Below are 24185 nucleotides of genomic sequence, written 5' to 3'. Positions count from 1 at the left end.
CAGACTGGCGCAGAAATGTGCCTACCAAATACAAAGTATCGTGCATTAGTTTCCACAAATTACGGGAAAACTACAAAGTAGCTACAGTTGGAAATGAATGTAACATTAAGTAATATTCTGCAATTGCTTGTACACTACTGGGCATTAAAACTGCTACACCACGAAGATGACGTGGTACAGACGCGAAATTTAACCATTTAACCGACAGCAAGGAGATGCTGTGATATGCCAATGATTAGCTTTTCAGAGCATTTACACAATGTTGGCGCCGGTGGCGACACCTACAACGTGCTGACATGAGGAAAGTTTCCAACCGATTTCTCATATACATACAGCAGTTGACCGGCGTTCCCTGGTGAAGCGTTGTTGTGATGCCTCGTGTAAGGAGGAGAAACGTGTACCATCACTTTTCCGACTTTGATGAAGTTGGAATGTGGCCTATCGCTATTACGGTTTATCGTATCGCGACACTGCTGCTCGCGTTGGTGGAGATCCAATGACTGTTAGCAGAATATGGAATCGGTGTGTTCAAGAGAGTAATACGGAACGCCGTGCTGGATCCCAACGGCCTCGTATCACCAGCAGTCGAGATGACAGGCATATTATCCGCATGGCTGTAACGGATCTAGCAGCCACGTCTATATCTCTAAGTCACCATATGGGGGCGTTTGCAAGACAACAACCATCTACACGAACAGTTCGACGACGTTTGCAGCAGCATGGACTATTAGCTCGGAGACCATGGCAGCGGTTACCCTTGACACTGCGTCACGGACATTAGCGCCTGCGATGGTGTACTCAACGACGAACCTGGGTACACGAATGGCAAAACGTCACTTGTTCAGATGAATCCAGGTTCTGTTTACAGCATCATGATGGTCGTATCCATGTTTGGTGACATCGCAGTGAACGCACATTAAAAGCGTGAATTTGTCATCGCCATACTGGCGACATCGCAGTGAACGCACATTAAAAGCGTGTATTCGTCATCGCCATACTGGCGTATCACCCGGTGTGATGATATGGGGTGCCATTGGTTACACATCTCGGCCACCCCTTGTTCGCATTGACGGCACTTTGAACAGTGGACGTTACATTTCAGATGTGTTACGGCCGGTGGCTCTACGCTTCAATCGATCCCTGCGAAAGCCTACGTTTCAGAAGGATAATGCACGACCGCATGTTGTAGGTCCAGTATGGGCCTTTCTGGATACAGAAAATGTTAGACTGCTGCCCTGGCCAGCACATTGTCCAGATGTCTCATCAATTAAAACGTCTGGTCAATGGTGGCCGAGCAACTGGCTCGTCACAATACGCCAGTCACTACTCTTGATGAACTGTGGTATCGTGTTGAAGCTGCATGGGCAGCTGTACCTGCACACGCCATCCAAGCTCCGTTTGACTCAATTCCCAGGCGTATGAAGGCCGTTATTACGGCCAGAAGTGGTTGTTCTGGGTACTGATATCTCTGGATCTGTGCAACCAAGCTGCGTGGAAATGTAATCACATGTCAGTTCTAGTATAATATAGTTGTCCAATAAATACCCGTTTATCATCTGCATTTCATCTTGATGTAGCAATTTTAATGGCCAGCAGTGTATTTTAGAAAAACGTTTCCCTTGCACAAAAACGTGGTACTAGAATTGTATGTTATGTTCGTCCACCGTGATATTCTAGCATATTCCAGCCACTTCTCTAAAACCATCATCGTCTTAACTGTGGTTTCATGTAACATGTTGAAAGGTCTCTGTTGGATTCCTTTCATGTTTGATTTCTTAAATCTGTTGTCATTTATGGAATAAATTCCTCTTCTAAATTTACTGTGGCGTTTCTGACTATCTGGGAGGAGACTGAGTAGTGGAACGTGTTACTTTTATCTGTCACACTACTACACTTTAAAACACAGTTTATATGTAATTCATGTCACACAGTCTCATACGGAACCTACATCCGCTTTCTGTTGTATACTGTATATGATAAGATACTGTCATCCCCCTTCCCTTCTGTGTGAGAGGATGAATAATCAAATGTGTTTGTAGTTGCATGCTTGAGGGTAGCAGACAAGGCTGTCTGCTAGAGAACAGTAGGACCAACGTCGGAACAGGTAGCTACGCTTTCTTAAAGCAGAGAGGTTTCTATCCTTAGTATGGTTCTGTCCGTCCGTTGTCATGTTGGTATAGGAAGCTGCCCCTCTGGCCACTTACGTTTGTCTTTGTGAGCCACCCTCAGGAAGCACGCTCGGCAGTTGGCAGTTGCTGTGGGACCGTGGCGAGCGTCTGAAGTGGTAAGATCTCCGGCCAAGCGCGTGTCTGCTAAGTCCGTAGGACAATGGATTTGTTAAGTTCAGCCTAACTGAAAATTTAATCATCTTTATTTCGGGTTTAGCTCTAAAATATCTAAGGTTATCTTAAATTGCAGCGTAGTGTAATTCTCGTGTGAAGTTCATATTATTTTCCGGTTGTTGCTTTGATACTACTTTGTGAGTAAAGTCGAACCACGTGTTGATCAGTAACTCTAAGTAAGTTCATCAATCTTAAATGTGAATGCTTGTGTGATTATAACGTATCGTCTTGACAATATTTTACAATATAGCAACTTTTCTTTATGCTTTTCTTTATGTTCAACCCACGTGGAGTGTACTTTGCGAGACCAGTACCACGTGCTTATATAACTGTTTGACCCATCAGGTTAATACTAAGATGTTAGTAACCAGTTCAAGGTTTTTCTTTTGTCAATTGCTTTTCGATCGAATTTATTTTAATTATCAAAATTACTGTGGAGTTATACGCTTTCTGTAAACCAAGTTGACCACGTGGAGCATGTGGTGTAATCATCAAAGTAGCCTTCAGCTATTCCTTTTGGGAAGATTTTACAAAGAGTTAATATGAATTTAGTATACCAGTGTGTGGTAATTACATGACGGACAGGATTGTGTTACGAACGTAATTTCTTTGGGTGAAAACTGAATCTGTTGGTTGTGGTTAATTTCTCCTTGCTTATGTTTCAACGTTCTTTGGGTGTTGTTTTGTGAATGCAGGGTTGTATGCAGTCTCCCAATCTTGGCTCCATATTTGATGTGTTCCGTAAGATTAAAATCTCACATTTTTACAATCCTTAAACAAGGCACCAGCTCAGTTATAACTCACGTATAATATGCTGAAATTTCAATGAACAATCTTAAAATAAATTTCCAAATATAAACTGATTTCTTTCTTTTTATTTAAATTCTCCTTTTTATATATAGATATATTACCGGTTGTTGTATGACTGTAAAAGATTATAATCAATGTTAGTCTGTTTGGGAATTTGGTAAACTTAGACTAGATACCTGATGAAACAGTTGCTTAGTAATACAAGATTAACTTCGCCAGACAGCTCACAGCTTTTAACCCGCTTTTATTCTACTATTAGCACCCGATTTCAGCATAGCAAATTCATGTAGCAATATTACACATGGCGACCCTGTTCTGTGATTCCGCTAGACTCTGGAATCTCTGAGACGTTAGATTGCAAGCGTTGTATAATCTTAATTTTTTTTCCTTACAGCGCTCAAACAACTTCTGCGTTGTTTCTGAGGAGACTTTCTAAAGATTCACTGCGTTGTTGAGCGGCGTTGTGTTGTTTGTCTTGTTGTTTTGTTTTCTATATTTGTGTGTTTTATATGTGTGTGTGGTTTTTTTTTCTCGCTTGTAAATTCCACTGTTTCGATCAAAGATAAAAATTTGTTTTGCGTGTGAAAAAGTGAGTACTAGGTTGGGTACCTTTCGTGTAACTGTCGAAATTTTTGGGGGATACATTTACTGTGATTAGTGTGTTGCGTACTGGGTATAAATTGAACGAATGCAGACACGTAACCAAACTAAAAGTAAGTGGTCCGACAACTTAAGAAACATGGACCAAGGGGATAATTTGATTTCGAATGTTAAAGCGTCGGGCGGTTCCGAAAATGCAATGGGAAATACTTCAGACGAAATGCAGAACAGCACGAACGGGCTCACATCAGAGCCACAAATTAATTTGCCTCCTACTAACCAAAATGATTTGGCAGAACTCATGAAAGCCTTATTGCAACAAAATAAAGAAAACGCACAGAAATCTGAAAAATCGATCCGCGAGCTAGGGGAACAAATGATGCAGAAATCTGAAAAATCAATCCGAGAGCTAGGCGATCAAATGACGCAGAAATCTGAAAAATCGATCCGCGAGCTAGGCGAACAAATAGACGAAAAATTAATCCAGCAGACAAATAAAGTCGACAAGTCGATGCAGAGAGTGTCCGATGATATCTCACAAAGAATAAGCAATCTGGCAAGTGAAATAAATAGTGATATTGTGAAAGAATTAGGCCGTACATTTGAACAAATCGATGATCGTCTGCAAGCCTTAGAACAGAGCAAGCGGAGTCGCAATGCTGAATCTAAAGAAAGCGAAAAACGGCTACTTAGGAATTTCCAAGAGCTGAGGGAAGAATGCCAAAGGGAATATCAGCAGGTACTCTCCGAGGGTCCAAGAGGCGGAAACGCATTATCGCACGTCCGTTAGCAAGACAATAGCGGACAACAGTTTAGCGATCCACGCGTTGGAACAGCAAGTAGAACAATTGAAGCAGACTGGGGCGGAGGACAAGAGAGAAATAGATGATAAGATTGCGGCATTAGCGGACATTGTAGGCACGATGAAACTGACGGAAAGCGAGAACAATACTACACCGGTAGCGGCCGCAGAGACTGAAGAAGTGCGTTCGCTTCTGAGATTTCAGAAGGGACAATTCGAAGTGAACAGGCAACACAAGGCTGTAACAGGCGAATTACAAGAACGCGTGGCGCATCTGGAAAACCGCATGGCGTGTGATTCCGAACTCGCCAATAGCACTAAAAATAGCCGTACGAACAGTGCAGAGAGGGACTCCGGCCACAAGGGAGATTTTGACGACAGGGAAGAATGTAATTTGAGGGGCAGACATGAGAAAAATAGAAACATTCAAGGGCCTCGACAGGAGGAAATGCGGGGATTTGATTTCAAACATTTCCTTATGGTAAGAAAGTTTGAGATATTCCGAAATTCGCAAAAAGGAATACATCCACGAGCATGGCTCGAGCAATTTGAGTTCTGTCTTCCTCCCGACTGGGCAAGTTCACATAAGATAGAATACATGTGTGGCTATTTGGAAGGCGAACCGGCGATTCACATGAGGTCGGCAGCGCGTCACTGCAACTCCACTCGGGAGTTTCGACAAGCCTTTCTCTCCGCCTATTGGTCGGAAGCGGCACAAGATAGGGTCAAACATGGCATAATTATGCTGCCAAATTTGAACCAGTCTGGTTTCGGCAGCCCTGCACGCCTATTCGACCACATGCTGCAGGCAAATCAATTTTTATACGATCCATACGGGCCTGCGGAACTAATTAGGATATGCATCACCAAATTGCCGATGCACTTGCAGCACGTCATTCTTGCGGGACGATGCAAAGAGGACGTGGAAACGTTTAAAACACTTCTCCAAGAGTTGGAATATAATACAGCAGAATGCCCGCCTAATCAGGCACAAAGTTATTACGGGGCAAAGCAGCGCGACCGCAGTCGTGGCCGTATTACTAATCAACGGCGTGACTGGTCGTCGCGACGCGAACGGAACAACAATCGGGACCGGCCGTATAGAAACTGGGGTAACAGTCGCGAACACAGGTGGAACAGCGGAAATGATCGAGGACGTGGACAGAATCGTGAATGGAACAGTTACGGCAACCAGAATCGATATCACGGTGAACACGGTGGGAATAGGACTGTAGGCGGAGCACCTCATAATGTTGAAATTCGGCCAGCTAACCCTAGACATAATCCAGCAAATAGAAATGAGCAAAACCGGCAATGACTAACGATCAGCGCAGAAGGCGCCCAATCGGAACAAATGAGCGACATGGCAAATGTGTAGAAAGGACAGTGAGAAGTAGAGAGGACGGTGAGGAGAAAGAATTGATTAGTTTAAATATGTGACGTATGCATTTTGAATAATATGTTGGTAAAAATAATGATAAAGATGTTTCTATGTGATTGATTGAAAATATGTTTTAATTTTTTTTCTTTCCTTGTGCAATTAGGATTTAGTTTGATTCAAACGTGAAGATAAAAGGTTTCCTTGTGAACGAGTGAGATGCTGTTTTTTTTTTTTGTGTGTGTGTAAATTTAAAAGAGTCGCTCCTGAGAGAAGCAAGATCTGTGTTGAATTAATGCAAAACTCCGGGGAATATCCGATCTGTGGGTATTATGGGTCTGGCAAACCCAGGTCCCCAGCTGTTAGTACCCTTGTTTCCGATTTTCTGCTTTCAGTGCTACTATCTATCTATTACTATTCTATATCTGTCAGTATAAATGAGGATCTCTTACTATAGTATGCATGCTGTATGAATATTTTAAGACAGGAGAACTCTGAGAAAGGAATGAGTAAATCTGGAATCTTGAAAACAGGACGCGATAATACGTTTGTTTAACCTTTGGCTTCCCAATATGCGATGATATGTTAATATTGATGATATATGTCTTTTTTGTTCTTTATAGCTGAGTACGGAAAGTGCTGTCTGTGGATTTCGTAAGTAGATTGATTCCCTTCAAGGTGAAAGAAGAATTGTGGTGTGTGTAATTTACGTGGCCCTGAAATATTATTGTGGTAGTCAAATACGAGCAGTTTTTCAGCAAATGGAGAATGGAACAGAAATATGGATCCTTTCTGTACTCTTGATTGATGTTGACCCAAGGCCTAAAAAAAAAATTTATTCTGCGTTAATACTTGTCCTAGAAAAGCGACGTTTATGTGTTTTGCTGATGCTGTGAGCATTACAGCTTACTGTTTTCGCTGGTGCGGGATGCACTGCAGCTTATATGATGTGTACTGAGGAAATTTCCCTCTTGAAGGTAGAGGATGATTAAATAATTTTGATTATGGGACCGAAGGAAAGCTTGGTTTAAGGTAATAAGGATGAAGCAAAACATTTGTCATTTAAACTACAGGAGGATTCGGATCTTTTGTGTCTGTTGTGAGTTCAACATGTTAAGATGAAACTGTTTTACAGAATAGAGGTGACCACAATTTTGCCATTCATGAGAAATGAGTCCAAAATAACCACCACAGGCGAAATAACTGATTTGGAAGCGAAAGGTAACTTAAAGAAGGGACGAAATGGGTAAGAAAATGTAGTATAACCTGTATAATTAAAATATTTGTGACCTTCTCAGAGCCATCTGTGTGATTAATTCTTGTGATAACGTAATTTTAGATGAAATTTTCTTACTGTTTTATGTGTGAATATAGGAGTATGATAAATGTATAATTGCGAGTCTCTTATCAGGTGTGTCAACTGGTATAAATGTTTTGGCGTGTAAATAACCATTGTTCTTTTTACTGTGTATGTTTAAGGAAAGTTTCTCCATATTTATCATGTGACAAGACATATGCCGCGAGCGTCAAGAAGAGGACGAATTAGAACAATGTTGTAGTGGTATATACACGGTGTTGAAATAGCATTGAAGTAGCTTGTGGGCTTGACTATTAGTGGAGTGAAGTAGAATTTTGAGTAATGCATGTTTATGGGTAGTTAGTTTGTATAATAGACAACAGGTGTGCTTGTGTGTGAGTAAATAACATGTGAACCCTATGCTGACCCGACCTATACTTGCACAAGGCATAATCCTATTCATTTTAGTGAATTAATAAGTAGCATTTGGTTTATTAAAACGTAAGTGAACCACATTAGTGATGTGGATTTAAATATTATATTGTCAGTTCATTTAATTCTTATTTTTTTTACATTGTAAAGTCAATTCATTTTTATTCTTTTACATTGTCTAGTCATTTAAGTTTTATTTTATATTGCCGATTCATCTAATTTAAAAAAAAACAATGAAGTCTCACGTTTGTTCTCAAAAATTGTGAAAGACAATACTAAGTGGTATTATGTATGACATTGTGTAATCACATGACTACGATAAAAAAATTTTCTGTGAATGCAGTTGAGAACGTGAAAGCGAACCGGCTAAACTCTTACGAGACAGCGGGAGCAGCCGGACTAGTTGTAAACTGGCGGGTTTCCCAGTGGGGGACGCTGTCAACCGGGCCACTTCGGGAGCGCGGTCGACCACAAAAGAAGGGCATGCGGCAGACACTTTCCCTTGCACCTGGAGCTAATGGACGGCCGCACCGTGCGACCTTTCCTGAAGGCGACGACCTGAGATGGGCGAGCGGTCCACCGCGCGGAAATCCATCTGCTGGCAACGCACCACACGCACGCGACCGTGACGAGACGGCCGCGAAGAAACAACACTAGGGGCGTGGAGCCTTTTGACAGATACTGTCCAGAGAAACTGGCAGACTTCAACGACGCCTATCAACATTTCCTGATGGATGCCTACTGTCAAGCGACAGTAAATCATGGTTCGATGTTCTCTGGTCGCTAAGGGTGGCACAAAAGAAGAGCCACTAAGTGCCATCCTTGCCCAGGAATATCAACGTGGCGTGTCAATCGAGGATACCGCACGAATTTGACAACACAAACATGGAACCAAATCGAGATGTATGTGACACAGACCACCAAGAGAAACTTCATGAGAGGGCAGAGACGGCGGGATTGCACGCAACAGATGGACAAAAATCCCTACTGACAGCTGCGGCGACGCACCCCCTTCCCCTCCCCTTATATTGTGCCTCGGAATAGTGGAACTAGTGAGTGTATCAGTGAACAGTGATTATACGGTTCTTAGTTCAATGCATATACGTGTGTTTCTGTCACCGAAACTTTGACTCGTGTGTTTTGCAGGGATTCGATTTATTGGTGTTTATTAGACTGACTCTTGTATTTTGCAGGTGTTCTATTTTTGTTTTTTTTTTAGACTTTGGCTCTTGTATTTTGCAGGTGTTCTATTTATTAATTTTTTTTAGACTTTGACTCTCGTATTTTGCAGGTGTTCTATTTATTGTTTATTTTAGACTTTGACTCTTGTATTTTGCAGGTGTTTTATTTATTGGTGTTTTTTTTATTAGATATTGACTATTGTACTGTTTTATTGATCAATGTTTGTTCTTGTGTGATGTATTAGAATTGTGTTATTTTGTTTCGTAAATTCATTCATGTGGCATTGCTTCGTTTACCAGTCAGATTGCTATTCATTCTCATTGGACTGTGATCGATTAGCCTTTGCATGGGGCATATTTATTGTGAGGAACCCCTTAAGGGTAACAATCACATAATTATTGAAGTTCAGTATAATGACACAGTGCTCATTGTTTGCTAGCTAATTGAAATATAGGAGAGTGATTAAATTGTGCCACATAGTTATTTTAATTCTACAAATTACTAGTTTTATACGATATAGAATTTTTTTGCGATAACCACTTTGTAAAACATGTTTTTTTCTCTTATCATTTTTTTGCTTTTGCGGATTGTGCATTGTAATGTTCTGCTTTATAATACCGATGTTATTTGATGTTCATTTTTTAATTGCTGTGGCATCTTTGCTATTTTCATAAATTTTACTTGTTAATAAACAGTCATAAATTTTCCTGTGATCAGTTGGCTCTTGCAATGAGCAAATACTGGTGAACTCCATAAGGGTAACAACCAGAAATTGTTTTCATATTAATGACACAGGAACCATTGTTTTTACTTGGTGGCCGAATTAGGTCTACACTATCTTTTAAATAGGTGTCACAGATTGTGTTCTTTTTTTCTGTTTGAAATTAGTAGATTTTAAAGATTTGTTGAAATTATTGTGTTTTAGCAAGTAGCTGGTGACCTTTTGCCTTTTCTTTACACTTTTGGTTTAAGTAGGGTGTGAGAAGCCTGCTTGGGAATGTCCTAGCATGGCCAGAAAATTCCCTGCACAGTCTTTTCCCGGAGCGTTGGGGTTATGAAAGGTCTCTGTTGGATTCCTTTCATGTTTGATTTCTTAAATCTGTTGTCATTTATGGAATAAATTCCTCTTCTAAATTTACTGTGGCGTTTCTGACTATCTGGGAGGAGACTGAGTAGTGGAATGTGTTACTTTTATCTGTCACACTACTACACTTTAAAACACAGTTTATATGTAATTCATGTCACACAGTCTCATACGGAACCTACATCCGCTTTCTGTTGTATACTGTATATGATAAGATACTGTCATCCCCCTTCCCTTCTGTGTGAGAGGATGAATAATCAAATGTGTTTGTAGTTGCATGCTTGAGGGTAGCAGACAAGGCTGTCTGCTAGAGAACAGTAGGACCAACGTCGGAACAGGTAGCTACGCTTTCTTAAAGCAGAGAGGTTTCTATCCTTAGTATGGTTCTGTCCGTCCGTTGTCATGTTGGTATAGGAAGCTGCCCCTCTGGCCACTTACGTTTGTCTTTGTGAGCCACCCTCAGGAAGCACGCTCGGCAGTTGGCAGTCGCTGTGGGACCGTGGCGAGCGTCTGAAGTGGTAAGATCTCCGGCTAAGCGCGTGTCTGCTAAGTCCGTAGGACAATGGATTTGTTAAGTTCAGCCTAACTGAAAATTTAATCATCTTTATTTTGGGTTTAGCTCTAAAATATCTAAGGTTATCTTAAATTGCAGCGTAGTGTAATTCTCGTGTGAAGTTCATATTATTTTCCGGTTGTTGCTTTGTTACTACTTTGTGAGTAAAGTCGAACCACGTGTTGATCAGTAACTCTAAGTAAGTTCATCAATCTTAAATGTGAATGCTTGTGTGATTATAACGTCTCGTCTTGACAATATTTTACAATATAGCAACTATTCTTTATGCTTTTCTTTATGTTCAACCCACGTGGAGTGTACTTTGCGAGACCAGTACCATGTGCTTATATAACTGTTTGACCCATCAGGTTAATAGTAAGACGTTAGTAACCAGTTCAAGGTTTTTCTTTTGTCAATCGCTTTTCGATCGAATTTATTTTAATTATCAAAATTACTGTGGAGTTATACGCTTTCTGTAAACCAAGTTGACCATGTGGAGCATGTGGTGCAATCATCAAAGTAGCCTTCAGCTATTCCTTTTGGGAAGATTTTACAAAGAGTTAATATGAATTTAGTATACCAGTGTGTGGTAATTACATGACGGACAGGATTGTGTTACGAACGTAATTTCTTTGGGTGAAAACTGAATCTGTTGGTTGTGGTTAATTTCTCCTTGCTTATGTTTCAACGTTCTTTGGGTGTTGTTTTGTGAATGCAGGGTTGTATGCAGTCTCCCAATCTTGGCTCCATATTTGATGTGTTCCGTAAGATTAAAATCTCACATTTTTACAATCCTTAAACAAGGCACCAGCTCAGTTATAACTCACGTATAATATGCTGAAATTTCAATGAACAATCTTAAAATAAATTTCCAAATATAAACTGATTTCTTTCTTTTTATTTAAATTCTCCTTTTTATATATAGATATATTACCGGTTGTTGTATGACTGTAAAAGATTATAATCAATGTTAGTCTGTTTGGGAATTTGGTAAACTTAGACTAGATACCTGATGAAACAGTTGCTTAGTAATACAAGATTAACTTCGCCAGACAGCTCACAGCTTTTAACCCGCTTTTATTCTACTATTAGCACCCGATTTCAGCAGAGCAAATTCATGTAGCAATATTACACATGGCGACCCTGTTCTGTGATTCCGCTAGACTCTGGAATCTCTGAGACGTTAGATTGCAAGCGTTGTATAATCTTAATTTTTTTTCCTTACAGCGCTCAAACAACTTCTGCGTTGTTTCTGAGGAGACTTTCTAAAGATTCACTGCGTTGTTGAGCGGCGTTGTGTTGTTTGTCTTGTTGTTTTGTTTTCTATATTTGTGTGTTTTATATGTGTGTGTGGTTTTTTTTTCTCGCTTGTAAATTCCACTGTTTCGATCAAAGATAAAAATTTGTTTTGCGTGTGAAAAAGTGAGTACTAGGTTGGGTACCTTTCGTGTAACTGTCGAAATTTTTGGGGGATACATTTACTGTGATTAGTGTGTTGCGTACTGGGTATAAATTGAACGAATGCAGACACGTAACCAAACTAAAAGTAAGTGGTCCGACAACTTAAGAAACATGGACCAAGGGGATAATTTGATTTCGAATGTTAAAGCGTCGGGCGGTTCCGAAAATGCAATGGGAAATACTTCAGACGAAATGCAGAACAGCACGAACGGGCTCACATCAGAGCCACAAATTAATTTGCCTCCTACTAACCAAAATGATTTGGCAGAACTCATGAAAGCCTTATTGCAACAAAATAAAGAAAACGCACAGAAATCTGAAAAATCGATCCGCGAGCTAGGGGAACAAATGATGCAGAAATCTGAAAAATCAATCCGAGAGCTAGGCGATCAAATGACGCAGAAATCTGAAAAATCGATCCGCGAGCTAGGCGAACAAATAGACGAAAAACTAATCCAGCAGACAAATAAAGTCGACAAGTCGATGCAGAGAGTGTCCGATGATATCTCACAAAGAATAAACAATCTGGCAAGTGAAATAAAAAGTGATATTATGAAAGAATTAGGCCGTACATTTGAACAAATCAATGATCGTCTGCAAGCCTTAGAACAGAGCAAGCGGAGTCGCGATGCCGAATCTAAAGAAAGCGAAAAACGGCTACTTAGGAATTGCCAAGAGCTGAGGGAAGAATGCCAAAGGGAATATCAGCAGGTACTCTCGAGGGTCCAAGAGGCGGAAACGCATTGTCCCACGTCCGTTAGCAACACAATAGCGGACAACAGTTTAGCGATCCACGCGTTGAAACAGCAAGTAGAAGAATTGAAGCAGACTGGGGTGGAGGACAAGAGAAAAATAGATGATAAGATTGCGGCATTAGCGGACATTGTAGGCACGATGAAGCTGACGGAAAGCGAGAACAATACTACACCGGTAGCGGCCGCAGAGACCAAAGAAGTGCGTTCGCTTCTGAGATTTCAGAAGGGACAATTCGAAGTGAACAGGCAACACAAGGCTGTAACAGGCGAATTACAAGAACGCGTGGCGCATCTGGAAAACCGCATGGCGTGTGATTCCGAACTCGCCAATAGCACTAAAAATAGCCGTACGAACAGTGCAGAGAGGGACTCCGGCCACGAGGGAGATTTTGACGACAGGGAAGAATGTAATTTGAGGGGCAGACATGAGAAAAATAGAAACATTCAAGGGCCTCGACAGGAGGAAATGCGGGGATTTGATTTCAAACATTTCCTTACGGTAAGAAAGTTTGAGATATTCCGAAATTCGCAAAAAGGAATACATCCACGAGCATGGCTCGAGCAATTTGAGTTCTGTCTTCCTCCCGACTGGGCAAGTTCACATAAGATAGAATACATGTGTGGCTATTTGGAAGGCGAACCGGCGGTTCGCATGAGGTCAGCAGCGCGTCACTGCAACTCCACTCGGGAGTTTCGACAAGCCTTTCTCTCCGCCTATTGGTCGGAAGCGGCACAAGATAGGGTCAAACATGGCACAATTATGCTGCCAAATTTGAACCAGTCTGGTTTCGGCAGCCCTGCACGCCTATTCGACCACATGCTGCAGGCAAATCAATTTTTATACGATCCATACGGGCCTGCGGAACTAATTAGGATATGCATCACCAAATTGCCGATGCACCTGCGGCACGTCATTCTTGCAGGACGATGCAAAGAGGACGTGGAAACGTTTAAAACACTTCTCCAAGAGTTGGAATATAATACAGCAGAATGCCCGCCTAATCAGGCACAAAGTTATTACGGGGCACAGCAGCGCGACCGCAGTCGTGGCCGTATTACTAATCAACGGCGTGACTGGTCGTCGCGACGCGAACGGAACAACAATCGGGACCGGCCGTATAGAAACTGGGGTAACAGTCGCGAACACAGGTGGAACAGCGGAAATGATCGAGGACGTGGACAGAATCGTGAATGGAACAGTTACGGCAACCAGAATCGATATCACGGTGAACACGGTGGGAATAGGACTGTAGGCGGAGCACCTCATAATGTTGAAATTCGGCCAGCTAACCCTAGACATAATCCAGCAAATAGAAATGAGCAAAACCGGCAATGACTAACGATCAGCGCAGAAGGCGCCCAATCGGAACAAATGAGCGACATGGCAAATGCGTAGAAAGGACAGTGAGAAGTAGAGAGGACGGTGAGGAGAAAGAATTGATTAGTTTAAATTTGTGACGTATGCATTTTGAATAATATGTTGGTAAAAATAATGATAAAGATGTTTCTATGTGATTGATTGAAAATATGTTTTAATTTTTTTTCTTTCCTTGTGCAATTAGGATTTAGTTTGATTCAAACGTGAAGATAAAAGGTTTCCTTGTGAACGAGTGAGATGCTGTTTTTTTTTTTTTTGTGTGTGTGTAAATTTAAAAGAGTCGCTCCTGAGAGAAGCAAGATCTGTATTGAATTAATGCAAAACTCCGGGGAATATCCGATCTGTGGGTATTATGGGTCTGGCAAACCCAGGTCCCCAGCGGTGATGATGATGATGAGCGTTTGGCGTCATTGGCCGGGAGGCCCCTCGCGGGGCAGGTCCGGCCGCCATATCGCAGGTCTTATTACATTCGGCGCCACATTGCGCGACCTGCACGCCGGATGGGGATGAAATGATGATGAACACAACACAACACCCAGTCCCTGAGCGGAGAAAATCTCCGACCCAGCCGGGAATCGAACCCGGGCCCAGAGGACGGCAATCCGTCATGCTGACCACTCAGCTACTGGGGCGGACTGTCCCCAGCGGTTAGTAGCCTTGTTTCCGATTTTCTGCTTTCAGTGCTACTATCTATCTATTACTATTCTATATCTGTCAGTATAAATGTTTTATGCGTGCTGTATGAATATTTTAAGACAGGAGAACTCTGAGAAAGGAATGAGTAAATCTGGAATCTTGAAAACAGGACGCGATAATACGTTTGTTTAACCTTTGGCTTCCCAATATGCGATGATATGTTAATATTGATGATATATGTCTTTTTTGTTCTTTATAGCTGAGTACGGAAAGTGCTGTCTGTGGATTTCGTAAGTAGATTGATTCCCTTCAAGGTGAAAGAAGAATTGTGGTTTGTGTAATTTACGTGGCCCTGAAATATTATTGTGGTAGTCAAATACGAGCAGTTTTTCAGCAAATGGAGAATGGAACAGAAATATGGATCCTTTCTGTACTCTTGATTGATGTTGACCCAAGGCCTAAAAAACAAATTTATTCTGCGTTAATACTTGTCCTAGAAAAGTGACGTTTATGTGTTTTGCTGATGCTGTGAGCATTACAGCTTACTGTTTTCGCTGGTGCGGGATGCACTGCAGCCTATATGATGTGTACTGAGGAAATTTCCCTCTTGAAGGTAGAGGATGATTAAATAATTTTGATTATGGGACCGAAGGAAAGCTTGGTTTAAGATAATAAGGATGAAGCAAAACATTTGTCATTTAAACTACAGAAGGATTCGGATCTTTTGTGTCTGTTGTGAGTTCAACATGTTAAGATGAAACTATTTTACAGAATAGAGGTGACCACAATTTTGCCATTCATGAGAAATGAGTCCAGAATAACCACCACAGGCGAAATAACTGATTTGGAAGCGAAAGGTAACTTAAAGAAGGGACGAAATGGGTAAGAAAATGTAGTATAACCTGTATAATTAAAATATTTGTACCCTTCTCAGAGCCATCTGTGTGATTAATTCTTGTGATAACGTATTTTTAGATGAAATTTTCTTACTGTTTTATGTGTGAATATAGGAGTATGATAAATGTATAATTGCGAGTCTCTTATCAGGTGTGTCAACTGGTATAAATGTTTTGGCGTGTAAATAACCATTGTTCTTTTTACTGTGTATGTTTAAGGAAAGTTTCTCCATATTTATCATGTGACAAGACGTATGCCGCGAGTGTCAAGAAGAGGACGAATTAGAACAATGTTGTAGTGGTATATACACGGTGTTGAAATAGCATTGAAGTAGCTTGTGGGCTTAACTATTAGTGGAGTGAAGTAGAATTTTGAGTAATGCATGTTTATGGGTAGTTAGTTTCTATAATAGACAACAGGTGTGCCTGTGTGTGTGTAAATAACATGTGAACCCTATGCTGACCCGACCTATACTTGCACAAGGCATAATCCTATTCATTTTAGTGAATTAATAAGTAGCATTTGATTTATTAAAACGTAAGTGAACCACATTAGTGATGTGGATTTAAATATTATATTGTCAGTTCATTTAATTCTTATTTTTTTTACATTGTAAAGTCATTTCATTTTTATTCTTTTACATTGTCAAGTCATTTAAATTTTATTTTATATTGCCGATTCATCTAATTTAAAAAAAAACAATGAAGTCTCACGTTTGTTCTCAAAAATTGTGAAAGACAATACTAAGTGGTATTATGTATGACATTGTGTAATCACATGACTACGATAAAAAAATTTTCTGTGAATGCAGTTGAGAACGTGAAAGCGAACCGGCTAAACTCTTACGAGACAGCGGGAGCAGCCGGACTAGTTGTAAACTGGCGGGTTTCCCAGTGGGGGACGCTGTCAACCGGGCCACTTCGGGAGCGCGGTCGACCACAAAAGAAGGGCATGCGGCAGACACTTTCCCTTGCACCTGGAGCTAATGGGCGGCCGCACCGTGCGACCTTTCCTGAAGGCGACGACCTGAGATGGGCGAGCGGTCCACCGCGCGGAAATCCATCTGCTGGCAACGCACCACATGCACGCGACCGTGACGAGACGGCCGCGGAGAAACAACACAAGGGGCGTGGAGCCTTTTGACAGGTACTGTCCAGAGAAACTGGCAGACTTCAACGACGCCTATCAACATTTCCTGATGGATGCCTACTGTCAAGCGACAGTAAATCATGGTTCGATGTTCTCTGGTCGCTAAGGGTGGCACAAAAGAAGAGCCACTAAGTGCCATCCTTGCCCAGGAATATCAACGTGGCGTGTCAATCGAGGATACCGCACGAATTTGACAACACAAACATGGAACCAAATCGAGATGTATGTGACACAGACCACCAAGAGAAACTTCATGAGAGGGCAGAGACGGCGGGATTGCACGCAACAGATGGACAAAAATCCCTACTGACAGCTGCGGCGACGCACCCCCTTCCCCTCCCCTTATATTGTGCCTCGGAACAGTGGAACTAGTGAGTGTATCAGTGAACAGTGATTATACGGTTCTTAGTTCAATGCATATACGTGTGTTTCTGTCACCGAAACTTTGACTCGTGTGTTTTGCAGGGATTCGATTTATTGGTGTTTATTAGACTGACTCTTGTATTTTGCAGGTGTTCTATTTTTGTTTTTTTTTTTTAGACTTTGACTCTTGTATTTTGCAGGTGTTCTATTTATTAATTTTTTTTAGACTTTGACTCTCGTATTTTGCAGGTGTTCTATTTATTGTTTATTTTAGACTTTGACTCTTGTATTTTGCAGGTGTTTTATTTATTGGTGTTTTTTTATTAGATATTGACTATTGTACTGTTTTATTGATCAATGTTTGTTCTTGTGTGATGTATTAGATTTGTGTTTTTTGTTTCGTAAATTCATTCATGTGGCATTGCTTCATTTACCAGTCAGATTGCTATTCATTCTCATTGGACTGTGCTCGATTAGCCTTTGCATGGGGCATATTTATTGTGAAGAACCCCTTAAGGGTAACAATCACATAATTATTGAAGTTCAGTATAATGACACAGTGCTCATTGTTTGCTAGCTAATTGAAATATAGGAGAGTGATTAAATTGTGCCACATAGTTATTTTAATTCTACAAATTACTAGTTTTATACGATATAGAATTTTTTTGCGATAACCACTTTGTAAAACATGTTTTTTTCTCTTATCATTTTTTTGCTTTTGCGGATTGTGCATTGTAATGTTCTGCTTTATAATACCGATGTTATTTGATGTTCATTTTTTAATTGCTCTGGTATCTTTGCTATTTTCATAAATTTTACTTGTTAATAAACAGTCATAAATTTTCCTGTGATCAGTTGGCTCTTGCAATGAGCAAATACTGGTGAACTCCATAAGAGTAACAACCAGAAATTGTTTTCATATTAATGACACAGGAACCATTGTTTTTACTTGGTGACCGAATTAGGTCTACACTATCTTTTAAATAGGTGTCACAGATTGTGTTCTTTTTTTCTGTTTGAAATTAGTAGATTTTAAAGATTTGTTGAAATTATTGTGTTTTAGCAAGTAGCTGGTGACCTTTTGCCTTTTCTTTACACTTTTGGTTTAAGTAGGGTGTGAGAAGCCTGCTTGGGAATGTCCTAGCATGGCCAGAAAATTCCCTGCACAGTCTTTTCCCGGAGCGTTGGGGTTATGAAAGGTCTCTGTTGGATTCCTTTCATGTTTGATTTCTTAAATCTGTTGTCATTTATGGAATAAATTCCTCTTCTAAATTTACTGTGGCGTTTCTGACTTCTGGGAGGAGACTGAGTAGTGGAACGTGTTACTTTTATCTGTCACACTACTACACTTTAAAACACAGTTTATATGTAATTCATGTCACACAGTCTCATACGGAACCTACATCCGCTTTCTGTTGTATACTGTATATGATAAGATACTGTCATCCCCCTTCCCTTCTGTGTGAGAGGATGAATAATCAAATGTGTTTGTAGTTGCATGCTTGAGGGTAGCAGACAAGGCTGTCTGCTAGAGAACAGTAGGACCAACGTCGGAACAGGTAGCTACACTTTCTTAAAGCAGAGAGGTTTCTATCCTTAGTATGGTTCTGTCCGTCCATTGTCATGTTGGTATAGGAAGCTGCCCCTCTGGCCACTTACGTTTGTCTTTGTGAGCCACCCTCAGGAAGCACGCTCGGCAGTTGGCAGTTGCTGTGGGACCGTGGCGAGCGTCTGAAGTGGTAAGATCTCCGGCTAAGCGCGTGTCTGCTAAGTCCGTAGGACAATGGATTTGTTAAGTTCAGCCTAACTGAAAATTTAATCATCTTTATTTCGGGTTTAGCTCTAAAATATCTAAGGTTATCTTAAATTGCAGCGTAGTGTAATTCTCGTGTGAAGTTCATATTATTTTCCGGTTGTTGCTTTGTTACTACTTTGTGAGTAAAGTCGAACCACGTGTTGATCAGTAACTCTAAGTAAGTTCATCAATCTTAAATGTGAATGCTTGTGTGATTATAACGTCTCGTCTTGACAATATTTTACAATATAGCAACTATTCTTTATGCTTTTCTTTATGTTCAACCCACGTGGAGTGTACTTTGCGAGACCAGTACCATGTGCTTATATAACTGTTTGACCCATCAGGTTAATAGTAAGACGTTAGTAACCAGTTCAAGGTTTTTCTTTTGTCAATCGCTTTTCGATCGAATTTATTTTAATTATCAAAATTACTGTGGAGTTATACGCTTTCTGTAAACCAAGTTGACCATGTGGAGCATGTGGTGCAATCATCAAAGTAGCCTTCAGCTATTCCTTTTGGGAAGATTTTACAAAGAGTTAATATGAATTTAGTATACCAGTGTCTGGTAATTACATGACGGACCGGATTGTGTTACGAACGTAATTTCTTTGGGTGAAAACTGAATCTGTTGGTTGTGGTTAATTTCTCCTTGCTTATGTTTCAACGTTCTTTGGGTGTTGTTTTGTGAATGCAGGGTTGTATGCAGTCTCCCAATCTTGGCTCCATATTTGATGTGTTCCGTAAGATTAAAATCTCACATTTTTACAATCCTTAAACAAGGCACCAGCTCAGTTATAACTCACGTATAATATGCTGAAATTTCAATGAACAATCTTAAAATAAATTTCCAAATATAAACTGATTTCTTTCTTTTTATTTAAATTCTCCTTTTTATATATAGATATATTACCGGTTGTTGTATGACTGTAAAAGATTATAATCAATGTTAGTCTGTTTGGGAATTTGGTAAACTTAGACTAGATACCTGATGAAACAGTTGCTTAGTAATACAAGATTAACTTCGCCAGACAGCTCACAGCTTTTAACCCGCTTTTATTCTACTATTATCACCCGATTTCAGCATAGCAAATTCATGTAGCAATATTACAATGTAATTCACTGAAATTTATCGCAGAGCCATCCTTATACCCTCTCCCCACTTCAAGACAAATGAAATTATGTTAATTGTTCTATCAATAATGGAACAGTACTGTCGTATACGGTACGGAACCGTCTCGGCATTTCTCTCAACACTTTGAGCGCAAGTAGTTTCTGCTTGTGTTCAAACGATCAAATGTATGTGGATTCCTAAGCCACCCAACTGCTGACGTCGTCTGTCGCTAGAGTTACATAATACTTAAATTAACTGATGCTAAGACAAAACACACACACCCATCCCCAAGAGACGACTCGGACCTCTGGCAGTTTCAGCTTCAAACAACTATTTTGATAATATCCTTTTGAAAGTACCAGTGTCTTTCGGATGAAAGCAACAATGCAACTTCAAGACAGAGATATCTAGCGGTACAGAGAGGTACATCTACGAATGCAGTACACTGTAGCGGCTACTTACAACGTCCAAAGGAACAGTGAGCACAGAGTTTTTGCTACATGACTGTATGACTTTCTAGCGTGTAGTTTTCTTTATAGAGATTGAGCCATAGTAAAAATTGCTGTTTTGAAAAGCGCGCCGCAGCGCGTAGTGTAAAGCAGTCGCCCTCCGTTGCTGGCGGTGACGCCGCTGTGGCAATCGCAGCTCTGGTGTCTCCCTCTGGTGGGAAAGGGGAAAGGTAGCCTGTTCACGTGCATTTAAGAGGCGCTATGAGCTCGGCAGTCGGATCCGCCTCCTTGATTTCTATCTCACCATCTATGGCCGTGCTCTCGCCCTCACTCCCACCCTTAAGTACCTTGGCGTCACCCTCGACCGTCTCCTCTCCTGGACTCCCCACCTCCGGACAATCCAAGCCAAGGCACGCTCCCGACTCAGTCTCCTCAAGCTCCTCTCCGGCCGTACGTGGGGTCTGGACCCCTCCACCATCCTCCACACCTATAAATCCCTCATCCGCCCTATCCTTTGTTATGCCCATCTGGCTTGGATCTCCGCCCCCCTCCCTTTTATAAATCCCTCCAAATCATTGAACATCATGCTCTCCGCCTCGCCTATCGCATCCGTCTCCCCTCCCCCACGCGGATCCTGTACGATCTCATCCCCTTCCCCCACCTCCTCCTTTTCCTTGAAAGGATACGGATCCTGTACACCTCCCGCAAACTCGATCCTCCTCACCCGCTCGTCTCCCCGATCCTCTCCCACCCCCACCCGCTGCCGCGCCTGTATTCGCACGTCCCACCCGGTCTCCATCTCTCCACCCTCCTTACCCTCTCCCAAGGTGGCTTCCGCCAGCTCCCTCTCCCTGATGATGCCCTCCTCCCCTCCATCTACCCCTCCTACCAACTTTGATCCTCCCGCCCTCCTCCTGTACTTACTCCTCTGGGCACCATCCCTCCCTTCTCTCCCTTTTCCCTCCCTCCTCCTTTTCTCCCCCTTCCTCCCCCGGGCCTCCCCTCCCCTGTCCCTCTCCTCTTGCCCCCGTCTCCTAAGCCATTGGCATCCTTTTTTCCTCCCCTCTCCCCCACCTCACCCCTGTTCCCCTCTTGGCAGGTCCCCGGACTCGCACACGCTCAGTGGACATTCGCGCGCCAGAGATCACCGCCATCAGTGTATCGTGTGTGCCGTCATGTTTAGTGTTCAGTTTCGCCGTCACACTCCTTTGTTCACCAGTGCCATCGTCTTCTTCAGTGTTCGTGCGTCGTGTCAACAGTTCGTAGTGTGGATTGTCATCGAGTGTGAACGGCTTCTTGTGTTTTTATGTTCATGTGTCTACTGTTTTTTCCCGCCGTTTTTCTAAGTGATGTCTCTGTTTATTTCCTTGTACTCTCTTCGGCTGAAGAGCGGCGTATTGTGCTGCTGCCAGCCTACCTGATTGTTCAGGTGTCAAAATAGCAATAAAGTAAAAAAAAAAAAACTCTGCAGTCGGTCCGTCTGTCAGTCTGAGTGAGTCTGGGGGGGCAGTTAGTGTCTGTCGCCGGAGTGCTAGTTTGTGTTAGGCCGCCAGTCTGCTCGAGTTTGTTCAGGCAATGGTCATCGGCGGTTGGATCGATCGGTTGGTCGATCGCGCACTGGGACACAAGATGACTTTCCCGTCTTGAGCGTCGGCGTATGTGAGGTCGCCACGAGAGTCCTGTGGGCCGCGCCGTATAGCGAGGAATAATGGCTTCGCGGCCGACACGAGAGCAACAGGAGTCAATCCACATCGGTCTGGCCGGCGCGAGCTGCGACGCCGTGAGACGGGAGATCGGCGCGCCTTCCTGCGTCCGTTGAGGCGGATGGCAGCGGACGGTTCGGGAGAGCGTTGGGGATGCTGCGCCGGGTCTTCACCAGAAATCACAGTTATTAGAAGCTGAGTGATTAGTGATATGTTGTTTCAGTTACTTGTTAAATTCTACTTGTGTTGTTGGTTAGTCTCTCGTCCCCAGCTTGCTCGTTTCTCTCGTCCGCATTTGTTAGGCAGTTAGTGTCGGTCTGTCTTTCGGTCTGCCATACGTTAATAGCTGCCTCTGTCATGTGTTAACGAATTTATAGAATTAAGGTAAGGGCCGAATTCCTGACATATGTTTTTATCCTGTCTATCATCTTGCGAGGCGGTAATGTAGAGCAAGTTGTACACTTTATGTAAGTCTGAATTTCATGAGTTTTATTTAAATAGTCATTTTTATAAAGTTGCCACCCCTCCACCGTAAGACCTCTTTTAAAAACAAATTGCACTTTTGTCGGAAATAAGTTCTTAGTGTGAGTGTTTGTACCATTTCCATCCCTCTTACGGAGTGCATAGTTAATGTGTTTGTGTGAGTTGTTAAAAATTTTAGATTAAAGTAATCTGGTGTGTTGCAGATTTGCACCAGTGCAGTTTTTCAGGGGTCGTTGTCAGCGGTCGTGACTGCGGCCGTGTTGAAAGGGGGCGGAAGCTTTTCAGCCCCAAGGCTCCTACTTTAACAAAAAAAAAATTATTCTGCCTCTGAATAATTGTAACTTGATATTTCGTGGTTGCTTTTCTGCTTATAATTTTAAAAATGTATTGAAAAAGCTTTTAGGAATAAAATTCACATTTGTTAAATTGTAACTTGATATTTCGAGGGTGCTTTTCTGCTTATAAATTTGAAATCTGTTTTTGCAAAGGCTTTTATAAATAAAATTTTCATTGGTTGAAAGTTAATTTTCTTCTGTCAGTTACTCCTTGGCAACTACTTCCACGCTCACATAGTGTGTTAACGTTCTTGATGAATGGATAGTAAATAGAGTAAGTTCCTTAAGAAAAGATTTTGAAAGTTAATTCCACGGTTCAGAGATTATATTGAGGACCTCATTGCCAGTGAAAGTAAGTATATTTAAAGTTACTCTAAGAAAAATTTTAGTTCATATTGCTGCTTTACTAGTGGTTATGACATGAAGGTATTGGGGAAGTGTGTACTTTTCTATATTTTGTAACTGGATATGAACTTATTAAATTTAGGCTTCTTTTTTGCCTGTTAGACACCACCATAACTGGTTCTAGGTGTTATGAGTTCATGCAACTTTCAAAATGTGTCTTTATTTAAGAAAAATGTGAGACAGCTTTCAAGTGTATGACATGGTATGTCCCAGTGTTTCCATAGAGAAATGCATTCGCATTCTTGAAACCATTTATTGTTCACTTCTGGCGGATTTCTTTTTCTATTCGTTACTTGCTATGGTAACAAAGGTTAATTTAATGAAAATTTTTAAAATTACATATTTCTTCTTATTTGTGGGACTCAAAGACCAAACATTTTGACGAAACTCTGAAAACGGAAATCTGGAGGGCTGTATGCTTTTTTGAACTCCAGTCCTGAATGGCAGCCCATACACAGCACCTTAACCACTGCGTCATTTAGCTTATCGTTTGAAAGGAATAATAATGTAACCACCATCGATATGCTGTGTAGGTTTTTTGCTCTGTCTCTCTCTGATGCCGTACAGCAGAAGCATGCTGCTTCTGGCTACTTCCACGCATTCCGCCAATTACAAAACTAGTGGATAGGCGAATCACACTTGCATAAACGTTTGAAATCCACTTGTTTCATGGAGGTGCTTGTGCGTTAGGCGCAGTTAAGTGGCGCGCAGATGTCGACAGATCAATTTATGTGAAGTGGCTGCTAACAGGTCAGCGTGTCCATCAATTTATATGTGCGGAA

Source organism: Schistocerca serialis, chromosome 2, assembly GCF_023864345.2.
Source record: "Schistocerca serialis cubense isolate TAMUIC-IGC-003099 chromosome 2, iqSchSeri2.2, whole genome shotgun sequence".
NCBI lineage: Eukaryota > Metazoa > Arthropoda > Insecta > Orthoptera > Acrididae > Schistocerca > Schistocerca serialis.
Note: the sequence above shows the minus strand (reverse complement) of the source record.